The sequence below is a fragment of the Aulostomus chinensis genome, chromosome 10, assembly GCF_037954235.1.
Source record: "Aulostomus chinensis isolate RoL2024-O1b breed Wild chromosome 10, RoL_Achi_v1.0, whole genome shotgun sequence".
Lineage (NCBI taxonomy): Eukaryota > Metazoa > Chordata > Actinopteri > Syngnathiformes > Aulostomidae > Aulostomus > Aulostomus chinensis.
In genome coordinates this window covers 16,978,156-16,995,682 of record NC_141329.1, presented here as the reverse complement: position 1 = coordinate 16,995,682, position 17,527 = coordinate 16,978,156, and the positions used below count along the sequence as shown (strand labels likewise).

Here is a 17,527-nt window from a genome sequence, read left to right as displayed (position 1 = left end):
GATTGGTGTCAGGCCTTTTTTCAAAGGAGCTCCAAAAGTCTCACTTAACCCTTTGAGGCCTGGCTGAGACATGAGGCCTATTGACCCTTTGACCCAGTTGCTCTTTTGCTCTCATTTGGCCTCTACAGTGGATACAGACCTGAAACTTCAACTGTGAGGCCTCTAAAATTTTTAAAATCATAATCTGGTGGAATAATTCTATAACACCCTCCCAAACAGGAAGTAGCTTCAGGAAGGAGGTGAGGCTTCAAAATTTTAAATATTGGTTTCTGGCAGAGGTGTGATCTCATCCCAGAAATCTCATCTCACTTGGAGCAACCTTGACCAAGATATGATGCTTAATTGATAGACTTTACTGGACATTGCCACGCCCTTTACGGACAGCAGAAAGGACTTAGGGGGGTCAAACCACCACAGATGCGATCCTTATGGAGGACAGAACAACATACTAAAATTTCAACTTCCTAGGTTCAAAGAGAAAAAAAACTATCCCCTTGTGAAACTGGGCAAAATCAGGGTCTTTGACTTCTGCACTCCTAGAGCCTTTTGGAGCAGTATTGAGGATCAAATCTGGGTTCTGGTGTTTCTACTTGTACACCAAACTTTACACACATAGTGTGATGCCCAAGAGTAGCATGTGCTGTGAATTTCAGCCATCTAGGTGCTAAGGGGCCCAAGCACGGTCTCGGGGCATCCACTAACCCTAAGGGGCTCCTCAAAGTCTGGCCCTGCTTCCCTGGTTTCATTTGAGCTGAAGCCACCAAAAGTCACACCAATGATTGATGTCAGTGAGTGGACTGATTCCGACATTTTCAGCCGTCTAGAAGTTACAGAGCTGAAACACAAGACCCCAAAGCCCCTTCCATGTTTGTTGCCAGAGATATAGTGGTAATGACAGTGCACCTCCATTATAAAAAAACAACAACTGCTGCTGTCTTTGGGGCTTGTGTTTTGGGGCATCATACTATGTGTGTAAAGTTTGGTGTATGTAGCCCAAGTAGAAACACCAGAACCCAGATTTGATCCTCAATTCTGCTCCAAAAGGCTCTCGGAGTGCAGCATGGATTTTCCATGATGCAAATTTAAGACGCATTAATGACATAAGTTGTAGTGCTAGCAGTTTGCTATAGAGGATTTTATCATTTTGTGCATAAACAGGTCATTGACATGAATCATACAACTGTGGTTTAAAAGAGAGTTATTGATGTCATATAAACTAGTGGTGCTGTTGATTTACACAACTATCAATACTGGATTTCCTCTGTAAGGGTTTGTTTCTTCTTCAAAGTCTTTCAATGCACTGTACATCTTTCTCATGTAACCGGTGCAGTAAGGTCTCAAAGGAAACCTACTGTATAAGAGTCCAGTTACCTCATTTGTATGAAGAACCTTCCTGGTCAGTCAGACAGGAAAAGAAGGCAGATGACATGCACCTGCTCAGGCTGCCAAACTCCAATCAGCTGCCTAAAGTGAGAACTGGGCACAAAACAAGCTTATTGAATTAATGTTAAAAAGCTGAACTGCCCCCAGCTTGGTAATTATAAATCAAGAGTAATCAGCACAACATAATTGATTTGGTAATTGTGTTTGCTTTCTTGAGCGAGACCCAAAACTTTGCTGGCATGAATTAAGGATGTTGTCACTGCAGCTGAAGCACTGCAGTGTTATGTTTGGTGAATGTCAAACATCTGTGGCTGTTTGTTTCAGCCAAGTGGGAGTAAGAGCCCTTTGATTGGCTTGATAAAGGTATTTTTTTTAGGTGTGTTTAATGATTAAAAAGCCTAAAAGGTTCTATTATTCTAGAAGTGCTTAACTTAAAGTAAATACATAAAATAGATTTACTGTGGCAAAGAGTAATTCTAAACTATTTGTATAGCAATTTCTCAGCACAGATTATAAACAGTTTTACTAAGGCATACAAACAAGAGAAATTACAAGATTAACTGTAGAAAGGAAAAGATTTACTAGACTAGCAAATGCAAGGTTTTAAGGCATCCAGGCTCCTGGTTCAGTTGTCCTGATTGCTGGCCTCTCCCATTCACTATGTCTCCTTCTGAAACTCCTTATTGTTAGGTGAAAAGTTGCAGCCATGTCCTGTGAAGGACAAAGTATGTGGTAGTCTTTGATGCTCCCTAGACCAGCAGAAGGGTGAAGCAAAAACTAGGACAGCTTGATAAGGTGAAGAGGTGATATATAAGGTGGAAAAGTGGGCAGAAAAGGGCAAGATTTTTTTTTTCCAGGTAAGCATTAAAAGTAGATACAGGGCTAGCCTCCCCCATCTCCTCCTGTAAGTTGTATATGAGCCCTTAGTCTGCATGGGGATTACTTTCTGTTGCCATCGATCCCATGTGCAGTACAAAACTAAAAAATAAATGATCTATTAATCAAAGCATAGCAATATTAAAGTTATTCCTCTGTACCAGAGAGAGTGTGGAATTTAAAACTGTACAATATATCTTCATCAAAATATCAAAAAGATATTCAAATTGTTTAAAACAATCTAAACAGTAGCAGAAGCAGCAGATACTGTCTGTTTATTTTGACAGTCTATTTATACAATTGGTCACCTTCAACATCTTCACTGTCCGCTATTGCTCTTAAGACTTTCTGTCTCAGTTTTGCTCTTCTCTGTCCGATTAAAGTTCCATGCAACTGTTGAGATGAATGCATCCGCACAGATCTCAGCAGGGTTTCCCAGCTCTGCTTCCTGTCTTGTTATCTCCACCCGGTGTGACTGCCTGTCGCAGCAAGATGAGGGACTCGAGGGGGCAAGATTGCATGCCCATCTGCGATTGAATCAGTGGTAGTCTGCTGTCAGTTATCTCCAATGTGTTGGAGAAATCATCAGGTAGTGCTGCTGCCCTTCCGATAAGACTCACAGAAAGCCACACAGTTGATTGTGCCACTGATGGGCTCTTCTAGACAAAAGGTAAATGAGGCCTCCCTATGTCTGTTTCTGTACCTGATAATTCAAATACAATGTCCACACGCCACCCACTCTTTTCTCCTGTTTGAATTATTCTGGTCACTGCACTGATATGCAGATTGCTTCGAGGGGGAGTGTTTTAATCACATCAGAGTAAGATAGTTCTCTTTTTCCACACCACTTCTAAACAAACTCCTCTAATTGCTTTACCATTGCAGATGATAGTTAAATTCAACCCGAAACATACCACTGGCTTGTTTATTTGTTTTTCTCTGGGATTAATCCCTGCGGCTGTCCTCTTCTCACACTTCAGTGGTTAAAAATTGCACTTGGGAAATCAAGGATTGCCTCGTTTCTGGCTGGTAAAACAAGAGTAGAACCTTGCAGACATGAGCGTATGGCTTATTTTCCCACTGAGTGCGCTTGTTGCCGCCAGTGTCCCTTTCTGTCTTAAGTTCAAAGGTCTTTGCAACGCCAGTGTTTCATCTGGGCTCCCTCTGCTCTCTGAGCCACTGGATGTTGACAGTCCTTTCCGTTCCACTCCACTAGCTTCACTCAAATTTCACACTTGTCAGGTTGCCTGATTCCTCAAACGGCTACAAGCATATCAGTGTAAAACCCCCACTGCCCCCTCTATTTTGATGGCTTCAAATTGAAGTTAAAGTGGTCACAACTGGTTCTATTCCTATTAATCTATTTTTAAAATAGAGGTGCACTCAAACAGTTCAGACCTCTGCCAAGGTCCATGTAAGACTTCCTGAGAAATTAATGAAAAGCAAGACGGAGACAAGAGCCACTAAATGTTTTATATTTTGATGAAAATGTTCAGCTTGTGTCCCACTGTTTGATTATTACATCTGTTTGCGTGTATTTTGGACTAAATTACAGCATCAGCAGTGTGTAAAACTGGTCTCATCATTGATTCCAGCTCATTAATTACAGGAATACATGATGACACCAAAAAGCGTATTTCTGCTAAAGCAATATGACATCTTCCAGGCACTTGGACTCAAATTACCTCAGCCAATCCTGATATAAAGATGTAACTTTTTGCTGTGTTAAGCACATCTACACCCAAATGTATTGGCTCTTCCCTCATACAAGCTTCTTCCCTTCACCAAGTTTGGTACCACGTCTTATATCTGTTCCTAATTTCTGCCAACAAACCACTCAAACAGTCTTAGCTTATTGGCAGAGGTAATAATGTGTTTTATCAATAATTTGAGTTCAGATAGAAGTTAAATCAACAGAAATGTCAGGCGAAGTTGTGTAAACGCTACAGAAATCAGAGAAGTGGCCTAATCAGCTGATCTGAATCACCTCAGAGGGTTCAGTAGCAATTAGATGTTGTTTGAGCTCACTAACACGGGAGTCCATAGTCGCTTTTCAAACCTGGGCTCTTTAGTTCAATTTAAACGAACTGTGGGGGGTTTTGTTTGATAGTCTAGGTCATTTGGCCTCTGGTACAGACCAAAAAAACTCTGGTCAGCACCAAAACGGTTACTTTGCAATTGAACACCGATGCGGTTTCTTTGAGGTATGACAGGAAATAGACAAAATATAGGAAGTTAATCCAAAACATTAATTTGATTGGATCACACTTGCGGTTGCATTTTTTTTTCTTGCAGCCAGTGCTTAACTTGTTGTTAGTTGGAGCAGTGATTTTATACATTATTCTGATTTTGAAATATGACAAGGCACTGAATGTCCTCTCTGCGATGAGCATTTGGCATTATTTCCAGCTGCAAGAGATGAAACATGTTCAATTCACTGTCACTTTTTTACCAGTCACCCTCTCACAGTTGAGGTGAGGGCAGGACAAATATGTTACATACGAGCGCTGAACAAAAACAACGGATGAGCGCCTGAACAAGATCAAGAAAATCTCATGGACCCACATAAAGCAATGGGTCTGTCTTCTCATCCAGTGTAAAGACAGGATAAAGTATCTTATGTCTCCATTTTCTCCTGTTCCGGCATTACGTGTAATAGCAACCAGAATACACTGTCAAATGCTCCCTGCTGGGCACTTTCATGACAAGGTTTGGCCTTTGTCACCACAAACATGGCTGCAAACAGATGTCTCCATCCCACGTAATGATGATGTGGGTTTTAAATGAAACATAGATGTATTGTAAAAGTAGTAATAGTGCAATATACAGCGGACAATGTTGAGCTTATTGTACGGTGAGCTCGATATGCTCATATGTGATAACCGCATGTTGTCAGAAGCACTCATACCAACCTGAAATGATACAAATGTTACCGTTTGCTCTCTAAATCTCCTTCTATCTCTGCCACCTCCTCTCCATCGCCCCGGCCTCCCTCATTTCCTCCATCCAGCCCTCTACCACTTTGCAATGGCTCTCCTCTCGACCTGTTGGAGTGCAGAGGCCCATCTGTGGGCTTATCTTGCTCCGCCGGAGAGCAGTAAACACTCATTTTTGTGGCTGTCAGTTTGGTGAAGGCAGGCAGCCATGTGGAACACAGCGCAGCATCAGCAGTATTCCCAGATGTGGAACTAGAGCTGGCTTCAAGGCTGCTAGAATCTCTCTCCCTCCCTTCTATCTGGCAGGGAGCAGTGTTATTTCTTTCTAAACCCACCACATATTGATTTAGAGGTTACGCTTTGTGTGATTTGCTATTTCTCTCTCCTTTTGTAGAGCACATGTCAATATATGTTACACTCATGGGGAGACACATATTACTGCAATATTTACTTATTTCTGTTGTTCAGGTATTGCAACAACTCTGGGACACAGGACACGATTTGTTTTGAATAGTCCATAAACCTGACATTCAGTGGAACAATTTGGTTGTGCAGATTATTAAACGCTGCTTGTATTCATGGTTTTGTGAGCTCCATGATTTGGAAGGTCTGACTCTGGTCTGCTGAAGAACCGGTACTTTTTTCAGCATTCGCCGTTTGATGAATCTGCAGATACATCAGTCAAGGGGGAAACAGAGGGGTCTACAGGGCGGCACTGGCTACCCCTAATATCTGAGTGGCTAACCCCAGTGCCCTTGCTTCTTTTTTTTTAATCTCTGATGTTTCTTCTTATTTTGTAAGCATCTAATTGACAGGCACCCTTTACAAATCCATATGCCATAGTGTTGCCAGATTAGGATCTAAGATTTTACATCTATTTGGGTGGTAAATTGGAAAGGACTGTACCAAATTCCCACGACTTGAGCTTTTTATCACATTTTCTGGAATCAAGCAGCACTGGAATGGAACAGAATGGAATAAATACCAAATGGTGGGTAAACACACATTTAATTAATCTCAGGAGATATAACAGTTTAGAATGTTTAGTGATGGCGCACAAAGAACGATAAAATACCATGAATAGTAATTCAGTAACTTTATTTATATATTAGTATTTATTTCAGAACTGATGTATGGTTGTTGCGGGCTTGTTTTGGATTGCACTTAGCTGATGGCGTACCTCTCCGAAGAGTCCAGCTAAAACGTTTAGGCACACATTTGTTCTGTGCGTTGCGTCAATGCTTTGACAAGAAGCCATCAACATTTGAAAACTGATATCAGCTTCAGTCTCGTGAGCGAGATGAATTTGTTGTAAATCCAGGACACTGGTGGATATTTCATCGAAATAAGATCAAAGTAGCAGCATGGCCAAGTACATCTAAATCACATAAGCTTTGATGAAGGCAAAATGTGTCACAACACACCATTATAAATGAGTCACTGTGCTGCTTCAGAGACACCCTGGCCTACAAATCATCTTCTCCAGACAGAAGGGAACATACCGTGTTAGTGCAGACCCCAGCAAAAATGACATCATTATCATTTTTATCTTTTTCTCAGTGGAAATTCAATACAGAAATTACCATTCCTGCTGAAGTCCTCTCACAACTCTCCGTATTTCTGTAAATCCTCACCCAACTTGTCACCTGAATGTGGACAGAAAACAGTGATGCAGGTCTGTCTAACATATAGACTGATGAGTCCAAGTCCATGGGTCCTCCGAAGGACCCCATTTCAGCTCCTAATGGTACAGTGAAATGGCTTTCAGGCATAGCAGATAGTATCTTTGTGTTTTTGTCTGTGCAAGATGAAAGGAGGCCAGGCTTTCTATATGTGACTGTGAAGATTGTGACTCGCTGCCTTTCTCATCTTCCCCCAATTCTCCAGAATTAATGATAGCAGCTCTATCACGCTATGGACCAGAGGGTTGAGAGGCAGTTGTGGATGAAGGAAAGGGGATTATTGAATCCCCAAAATGGAATTCTGTTTTTTTTTTTCTCTTTGGAATAACTTGACAGGGTTTTTCTCTCAATACACAGTTGTGTCCTTTGCTTCCCTCTGTCTCTAAAGTCTCTTTTACCAAAACCTTTTGTGATTTTACTATCAAAGTAGCAGGGAAGATAAGAGAGGGAGGGAACAATGCCATACAACATTATGTCAAAGCAGTTTAGAAAAAAGATATCACAAACAAATGTATAACCAGGAATTGAAGCCATTCTTTTGTCATGGATCTTTATTGCAGTATCTAAAATAAAATGTTATTGGTACTGGAGTCAGATTTGGGATATTGTGATTGTATGCCTCTGTTTTGTGTACCTGCATGCTGATCTGGGTCTTTGAGTATCCATTTTTTTAAATCATCCATGAGTATCAGCATGCGTGACATAACATTTCTTCTATAGCAGTGACGTTGACCACCAAAGTCTTTTTAGTTTGCCATTGCGTCCCAGTGGATATTTAAGCCAAATTTGAAGGAATTCTTCCAAGGTGTATCTGAGATATTGTGACAACATAATTGAGATGGACATCATACACATTGGAGGTGACAGTCATCTTCCCCATTGACCTGTGATTAACAAAATTTGTAGTTTATCCTTTGAACCAGTGGACATTTGAGCCAAATTTGAATGAGGTCCCTAAAAGTATACCTGAAATATGACATTAAAAAGTGTGGATATATGGACAACCCAAAAAGTCGATGCAACCAGTTTACAGCTGTCATAAGTGCTGAGGCATCAGACGAGGAAAATTCTAATAATATCTGAGTTACACCTGGAAGTACTTTTACCCAAGTATCCTATATATAATCTGTGAGCCATCAAGCATCATCAGAACCAGAATCAGAATCAGAAATCCTTTATTAATCCCTTGCAGGAAATTGTTGGATTGCAGTGCTGCATTTCTCAGGAAAAAAACAATATATAATAAGAAAAAACTAGAGAAATCAAGAATAAAAGGACATATCTTTTGTACATATTTACACTGACACTGAACGGAATATTTGTATTGCACGATTTAACCGAGAAAGGCAACTCTATGGGATGGGCTGAATCTCAGAGGGAGGAGTTAAACAGTTTGAAAGCCATGGGAGAAAGGATTTCCTGTGGCGCTCAGTGGTGCAACGTGGGGGGTATGAGTCTCTGGCTGAAAGTACTTTTACTGCTGGCCAGTATGTGATAGAGGGGGTTTTGAAGTGTGATCCAATCATAGAGCTCATTTATATTAGAAATATATATATATATATATATATATATATATATATATATATTTATATATATACACACTATATATATATATATATATAAACTTGAAAAATGGCTCAACAGGCCATCAAGACACCATTTGCTGCTGCTTCTGGGGATGTTCAGCTGATACTGACAATATGTGTATGATGTATGTGAATTATTTGCTCAACCTGTCATTTGGAAATTACTTTTTTATGGTAAGTAGATTTAAAGCAAAGATTTTTGTTAACTCAAAAATGATGTTGGCAGAAATTATGTGAAATATCAAAATATGTTGCTGATTGATTAGGGAAAATTTAAAAATGCAAAACAGTCAGACTTTTTTTCTAATATATTTAATTTTCTTTGTGACTAACTCTCTATCCCTAAGAATGATGGCTGTCACAGTGATGCTACTCCAATATTTATAATCACAATTATGTAAGCGGGTTTTGTGCAGGCAATGAGTTTACTGTGTGTGTGTGTGTGTGTGTGTGTGAGTGCCTGAGTGCCTGCATGTATGTGTGTCTCTGCAGTACACGAGTCAGGTGATCAATCACATTTGCCCAGCAGAAAGCTGGCGAAGTGGCGAAGTGCTTGATCTTCCCCAAAGCTGTCACCCGCTGATAGATCCCACATCTCAGCACACCACCCCTCATATTTCTTCATCTAATTGGATTGCAGCTTGTCAGCATCTCATTTGTATATGGCCACCGCCTCCTTCGCATTTATGGGTGTGCGCAACTTATTAAAGAGCTTGAGGCTTCAAGGCACAGCCTAAGTAATAACTTTGCCTCTTAATTTTTCCTTCCTATTCATATTTGTCTTGTCATCCGTCTCTGTCTCTGTCAAGGTTTCCTCTTCCCGCACTTGTTCGTTCTTGTAGACCTTTTCTCTCTCTCCTCTCTCTATCCCATCCACCCCCGATGAGGTCGAAATATCTCCATCTGTCCTCAACTGTTTATTTATTTATTTATTTATTTATTTATTTCTCAACAGCATATCAGCAGGGGACACCTTGTTCAGTTATTGTGTTAGATCTAAGTGCTGATGTAGACAGTAGGTGGACAGATCCAAGATGACAGATGGACTGTGTCTGCTGGATGCTGGCAGTAAGATGCAGTGGAGCTGATAGACTGGCAGAGGACCCTGAACAGCCTACAAGTCTGTCTGAGTGAGGGGTTCAAAACTGAAGTGTGAATCAGAAGTCTGACAGAGATGAACTCAGTGACAGCCATCAGTCCTCTGGAAGGATAAATGTTTCCGTCAATTGGGAGGTTTCAGTAACACATACATGGTGAGCCAGCAACCAGCTGCATCCATTGTATCATACCAGAGGTATGTCACAATGTCTACTGGATGGCAGAAGTTTGGCTCTCAGCAAAAATTGATTTCTGTATAGTAAGGATTTTAGTGCTCATTACTTTCAGAATGTTGGGCATCATTCAAATGTTCTTCCAAATTTGCCTTTACATACTGTAGGCCTTATTTTTAACCCTCAATTTAGTTTTACAGACAGGAATGAAGCCTAATGCCTATTTGTGCCTTGCTCCGGATATGTGTTTTTCCTGTAGCATTAAAGACTTTTCAGACCTGGGTGCATGACAGTTACAAGAGGTACACAATAGATGTTGAAAGCAAGGATGGTTAAAAAAAAAACAAAAAACTTAATGTAAGAGCAAATTGGTATTTCCAGGAACATTTCATGAATGAGTCCCATTGTTCTTTATTCTGGAAGTTTTTGTTGTGTCTGGTTTTGCAAAGATTTATTTGCCTTCCCACTAGTTTTCTCCAAATACAGATGCTGGCAATGCCACTTTCGACTTTTCTGTACTTAACTTCAGCAATGAACACCTGTGTACTCACTACAACACCCAGTTATCAATCTGTTCCCTGAAGGAATTCAATCTTTTCCTCAGCTCTGAATGAATTTATGCTAGGTCAGACACATCTCACAAAGCACTTTTGCTCTAAATCACAATTCCTTGCATTGGCAAGGCTGCTTCCATTTGCTGTTGTTTGATAGGTGGATCCAGGCTCTTCTCTTGGGCCATTTTGTTGTTTTGTTTTGGGTTGTTTTTTTTTACATTAATTTGTGTGCCACCCATGCCTGGGAAACTGACAGGCTCCAGAACATGAGCGGAGTCTGAATCCTCACTGATTATTGCTACACTTAGAGCAGGAGCAGGGTCCCTGTCTCTCAGCGTTTTTTTGGCACAAGCAGCGAACAAAATCAAATGCAATAAAAGCATGTCTGGATTAGAGCTTGTTAAGCAAGAGAAGAGCCTTTAATTGCTTGGGCTTTGTACAGCTTCACAAAGAGCCGGCATTGCTAATCTGTAGCTCAAGGGTGAATGTTTGTGATGAAACAAGCAAAGATGCAAAGTGCTGTGGAAGGGAAGAAAGGCGTTTCAGGAAGGAGGAATTGAACAGAGTTGGTGACAAAGATACACGATTACAGTTCGCTGCTTGCGGCACCTTTTATTTAGTTTTCATTGTAACATGAGCTTGCAAATTGCAATTGCATTGCCTAGATTACACATCAATGAAGGTTGTGGGTTTTTTTGTGGAATGCAGAAATGGCCACACTTAAATAGATAGTTCAAGTATACTTTAGTTTGAGATTTATATTTTCATACATTCATTTTCTTGGCTACCATCTCTGTTGCTTTTTGTTTGATTACTAAGTAATTCTTAGATTTGGAAAGATATGACATTGCCACAGTAAAGTCAGACAGAATACAAAACATAAAGCAAATGCAAAGCATAAACCATCATACTTGTCTGGAAATATTTCAAAATAGATTCAAGATATGCCACCAATGTTTTTTCCCCACAAAAGTTACATTTGATATTTATTGGAAATTATGACATGCATGTTTATTACTTCACTCCTACTTTCTGATCTCCTACTGTATATCATAGCTCGCTCTCTTTCACCGTAACTACCAGATCCCCAATAAAACAATCCTTAAATACAGCCTTAGGTACAGTTCTTCAGTACACATTTTCATTCATCTTCTGTGCAAAGTTACCAAGGTTTAAACGTTTGTCGTCTAGCTGAAGATGGCATATTAGTGTTTAATAATGTCAAGAGTGATTCAGGTTGGTGCAACAGGCCTGTAGAAGAGTTCAAGAGCACCACAAATGTGGCTCCCAAAAGAATTGGTAAATTAGTCGACACCTCCACACAGTGGCGTTATGATCCTTGTTAAGGGAGGGTTTACTACAGGCCTGATGTATTATAATCCACAGTAAACCCGTCACTGTTTCTACTGTTATTGCTAACAGGCGTGTCTCTATATTCAGTCAATATCATATCTGAACCAATTTGTCATTAGTTGTTTTTTTCCCCTTTTACCAACAGTGTTTTCAGGCCCGGCAAACATGGCTTGGTTGCCTGACTAAGTCAAGGTCTGACTGTCACAGCTTCGTTTTGGGTCGGACCACTCATTTATTCTGTTAGAGTAGACTTGGATTGGATGGTGGATGTGTACGCCAGATACACAGCGGTGGTGGTTAGTTTCAGGGCTGTCTGCTCATGATTAACCCACAGTAACCAGCCCACTATGGTCCCATGTCCTCCGTAAAAAAACACATTACCACATGGTTACTTTGAAAATTAGCTTTTGTTTTTGAAAGAATAATTGTCATTAACCACTGTTGTCTATCTCATAATATTTCGATCTCTGGGTGTATATATCACTTTGTTCAATTGTAACAACCATCAATTAAGTACAGAGGATGAATTAGAGCAAATTTATTATCAATAAATATGATTTTATAGCAGATTTATTATTTACTTACGTGTTGAACACTCAGTATTTTTCGAAAATAATTTCCTTTTTTCATTTAAACACCAATATAGTTCCTACTTAATATTATTTAAGATGAAATGTGTCAACTTGAAAATTACAAAAATTGTCTCATTTATAATGAAGAAATACAAATTTAACTTAAATAACCTTTTACGAAATGATGAGAAACTATTGACATCACATGTTTTTGTTGGCTTTGATTTTCAAACTACACCACTAAGTAAATAAAACAATGATTTCCAGCTGTTAAGTTAATCAACATCATTTTAAGGTGAAGACATAATTGTCAATCCTAAGGAGAGGTAGCAGCTTTAAGCCCAGTAGAAGCAGACCTGTCAAAGTCTGCATATGGGATTCACTGTAATCACTCCTTCTCCATCTGGGCTTTGTAGAATGGACGTTCAGTGGATGTTTATAGGTGGTGGATACCTGCAGCACATTGGACACATGTGCCACTGCTCCTCTCATCTGCTCCTAGAAAAACAGGCCAATCGGTCCCCTGGCACCGAGCATCACTTGTCTTCTCTGTGAGCTGCAGATCAATGCATCCACACTGATACAGGCTGGGGCTGCCTATTGATCCACTACGCCATGCTTTGTCCTCTGTCATTATGGAGATGAGAGAGTGACCTTTTGCAGAGGTGTCAGAGAGGAAAGGAGATTGTTTAACAGCTTCGAAATGAATAAGGCTGAGGGGTACTTATACTCGCTGTTACAACGCTGTTCAGAAAGTTTTATTGCGGCTCAGACCAACCACTGACTTTCATTTTGCTCATATTGTAACTCCCAATATATACAAATCTAATCAACGAATGCTAATCAAATATGCTACCACTATTCAATAAGTCTCCTCTTATAGAGGATTAATAGATGTTTTTAAGTGTGTTATTAACTGTATTGCAAAAACATCATCAGCCTTTTATAAACAGTTTTAAATAACTTATAACCTATTTTCCATGCATCAATGCAGGACCATTATTTGGCAATATGAATGTATGCTACATGAGAGGTTTCTGCCTGTGTTGTCAGTTAGTTTTGTACCAAATGTCCCAGATTTTATCAACTTGATTGCCATTGCAGAATGTTTAATTTGGCAGTAAATCTCTGTGATGGGACCTCTGTAAGCATACCTGGAAAACTAAAGGCAGGGAAGACATTTGACACATCAAGATATTACAGAAAAAGAAAAAAAAGTTCTTGCTTGTAGCATTATTGAAAGCAAAAAAAAAATAAAAAAATCACACACATACACTGCTGCAGTTTGTCAGATGCATGCGGGTGAGGCTCACTGGCATCCTTTTAATGCTTCCTTGCCCTCTCTTGTTGTGCACACAGATGAGGTGAGCAGCCAGTCTGGAGATGAAGAAATAAAAGTGCTTCTATTAAAAAGCAACAAAGGAGTTTGGTTGTATTCTCCCTTTCGTGTTTGTCTTAACAACAACTGCCTGATCTAGATGCTCCTCGCCATAGAGCTCAGTACTCTACTTGCGGCACTCCATTCCATTATGTTCTTGTTGATTATCAAGTGAGAAAACAAGAAAAGTGAATGTGGCAATATGGTGTACACTTACAGAGGCCATGTATTACTTTCTCCTCCCTACAGAATAACCAACCCTTCATGTTGCAGATATGAATGCCTATTAGGTCAGGAAGTTGTTCCCCCAGCTGACTTGTACAATGAGTGACTGTGGATCTATAAAGAGAGTTAAACAATAATCCACTGCTCTGGCTGTGTGGAAGATGCTCAATCCTGTCTGTCTCCTACTGTAAACCCCTTTGAACTTTAATGATTGGGATTTGTATTGGACTCATGGTTTATTCAAAGGAAGGATTAAATTCGGTTGCAGCTCTTTGACAGCTCAGGGAAAAGACATCAAAGTGCCCCTTAAGGTGTTTTGCCCTTTTCACATGTGCAATCATGATGCATCACAAAAAACCTGCAAAAGTCAAGGGGAGAACAAGTCAACCAAAGGGACAACACATACAGTACCTGGATGAACATTTGACATGACTGTGGTGATATGACCTACTATACATCATCAAACTATCCAATATAATCAATTCAACTTTAGTATGGTGAAACTATGTGATATTAACATTCTTATAATTTGTGGACAATATATGGACAATATATGACACTAGTGGCACGGTGGTGCAGTGGTTAGCACTGTCGCCTCACAGCAGAGGGTTCCGGGTTTGATCCCCGGCTCGGGCTCGGGATCTTTCTGTGTGGAGTCTGCATGTTCTCTCTGTGCCTGTGTGGGTTCTCTCTGGGTACTCCAGCTTCTTCCCACCATCTAAAGACATGCATTTGGGGACATGTCGATTGGTACTCTAAACTGACTGTAGGTATGAATGGTTGTCTGTCTACATATGTTGTCCCTGCAATGGACTGGACTGGCGACCTGTCCAGGGTGAACCCCGCCTCTCACCTGAAAGCTGCTGGGATAGGCTCCAGCCCCCCCGCGACCCTTAACAGGAATAAGAAAATGGATGGATGGATATGACACGAATGTTTAAATTTTAATGATATCAATAAATAGCAGTTTCAATTAAGTACCTCACTCAGCATGCCATGCAGAGATCAGACTGCTCTGTCACACAGTATAACTTGGTAGAGTTGCAAAGAAGCAATACTATGCATACACATGCAAGTGTTTATAATTGCTGCAGTTAGTTAGATCTATTCTCACACTGAATTTGGGAAGAGCCTCATTAGGAATTACTTGATGTCTCTACAGTTTATTTACTAATACGAATCATGACTGTGCTGAGACTAATTTCAAGTATACATTTGGCTCAAACTATAAGAAAATAGCGATAGTGAAAATAGAATAGAATAGCGAAAAAGAACTACCCGATACAACTAAGTTTAAGAGTTAACAGCATCATGCCAAAAACAAAACAAAAATGACATTCAATTTCTTTTCAAGAGAGAATAGGATTAACCACCTTCCTTTTTGGTTTGACGCAATAGCCACGTACTAAGGCTTTAACTATTGTTAATCAACAATTTAACTAATGATGTGATATGATACTTAATGTTGTTGACTTGATTGGTATGGATCAAACGATTAGAAGTTGTATATTCTGACAGCCACTGCAAGTTCATATTTTACAGCAGAATTGTCTGTGGTATTATGTTGTTAGGCTACTTTGTATTATTAAGGAGATACCTTGACTATAAGGTAATATTGTGAGATCTGATGAGATATTTTAATATGACAACACTACTTGAGTCCAAGGTTGTTTTTTCAGTCTGTCCCTAACTGCAAATTCTCAGTCAGGATAGCAAGTGTAGCAATGCAGAGCTACAGCAGTAGGTAGCATCACTGAAAAGCTGTGCACTTGTTTTTGGGTGTTGATCATGTTGTCATCTTTTAACTGTGACCTTTCATATGTGAAAATTAATGCTTATGTTCTCACACTCTGTTTCTTCATTTATTTTTTGGGGTAATTTTTGTTTGAAACTAGTTATTAACAAGATAAGAATAGCATTCCAATCACCAAAGAATGAATTATGGATGCATCATCCGAACCTTGGTAGGATTTAATATAGTCTGCTGTCTGGTTTTTAGTTAGATCGAACACCAAATATGATCAATTTTTGCTCCAAAAATGAGGCTTGAATGTGTTGCCCACAATCCAGTACATGATATATTTGTGTTGCTTGTGGATTTGCCAACCGATGTGTCTGCAAAGTGCTTTGTGTGTTTGAGATGAGATGTGATGTGCTGGGTAGGAAGTAGCACTGCTACAATAAACCCTGATTGTTTGAAGCAGATAGCTATTAGCTGGCAGAAAGAGGGAGCTATTATGGTGGAAATGAAGCATTGTTAAAGAAACATAAGACTTCCCTCTGCGGATGATAGCCTCCTGAAGGGGCTCAGATTAGATCTCACAGGTGCTCATGGGAGGGAGGCTCTGATCATTATACTGGCAGAATTATAGTGGCTCATCAAATCTCCTCAGGAATGAATATTAAGTCTTATTACAAAAAGGATAGGAGGGGAAGGAACCTCTAATGGGAGCACTTTACAGAATTGTTTGGGTTGTGCCATTCGGCATGTTTTAAGAGATATTCACTTTGCCATTAAACTCATAGCAGTGTATCACTCCCTTATAGATGTGTTGAGAGAAAATATGGCTAAATTCTATTTTGAAAGATTGCTTAGCTTGAGGCTGTGTAAGGTGAAGTAAATGAATGCTCCTGTCTGCATGCAGCAGCATGAGACAGGTTCTCTCTGTTGTGATGTCAGAGCACAGAACAGTGAAGCAGAGCACTTAACAAGGAGATAAAGAGGGTGAATGAATGTCAGATTTATCCACTGCAATACATTTACACTGTCTTCCTTCAAAACCAGTCTAGCTCCCCTGAAATAAAACACAATTTTTAAGACTGGAAAGAGTCAGTCACACATATTAAATAGAGGAGGAAGAAGGTTTTTATTCCACGTTATGGTGAAAGCACTGCTGCTGCTACATGACAAATTTGGTACAAATGGTTATCAGTATTGATAAATTATGACAGAACATCCTGCAATCATGTCTTCTACGTGGGTGTGGTCAAAACACATACATGTATAAGCTGTTTCCTGTCCCCTATCTTGCTTTCCACTCTCCAGTGTCTTTTGGCTCTTGCCAGGCTGTCAAAGTTATTTATAGTGTCCGTGACCTTTGGCCCCATGCATAGATGCAGCAATATGCTTTGGCTGTGTCTCGTCTGCAAGTAATCAAATGAAGGTTTTATGCAATTGAACCTTTTCTGTAAGTGGACGTGAACGATGGCAGCAGACTGTCATTGTGGATTTATATTGAAGATTGAAGTTTGGTTTGGACTTTTTTGAGTAATAATAATAAGAATATTAGATTCCATGTAAACTCAACTATTATCTGAATGAATGAAGGTTTAATAGTGTGACTTTTTAACTTAAATTATATGTAAATTCTTTAAAATTGTCTTCATCTCATTGCAAAACCATGTCAGCAGCCCTGCAGTGCCATGTAACAGCTGAGCGCCAACAGAAAGAAGACATGTTGTTACCAGAAACAAAACAAGTACACTGCTGAGGCGGAGACGGATCTTGAACAAAATTTAAATTCTCCTGATTTGTCTGTCTGAAAAATGTAATTTAGTGTCAGAGGTCATGCGGTCTGACAAATGGGCCCATTGTGTATTTTGGTGACTGTGGATTCCAAGAATCATTCACAACAGTGATTCAATTTTGGAGCTGCTAGTAGTCTCCTCATAGGGCGGGACAAAATGACTCATGAATCATCCAGAACAAAA

The 17,527-nt window shown here is 39.8% G+C and overlaps 1 protein-coding gene across 1 annotated transcript in view; it reads left to right on the top strand.

Moving 5' to 3' along the window:
• LOC147254531 (seizure protein 6 homolog) overlaps positions 1–17,527 on the top strand; it is a 200,563-nt gene that overhangs the window by 50,573 nt on the left and 132,463 nt on the right. The gene's annotated exons all lie outside the window — the stretch shown is intronic.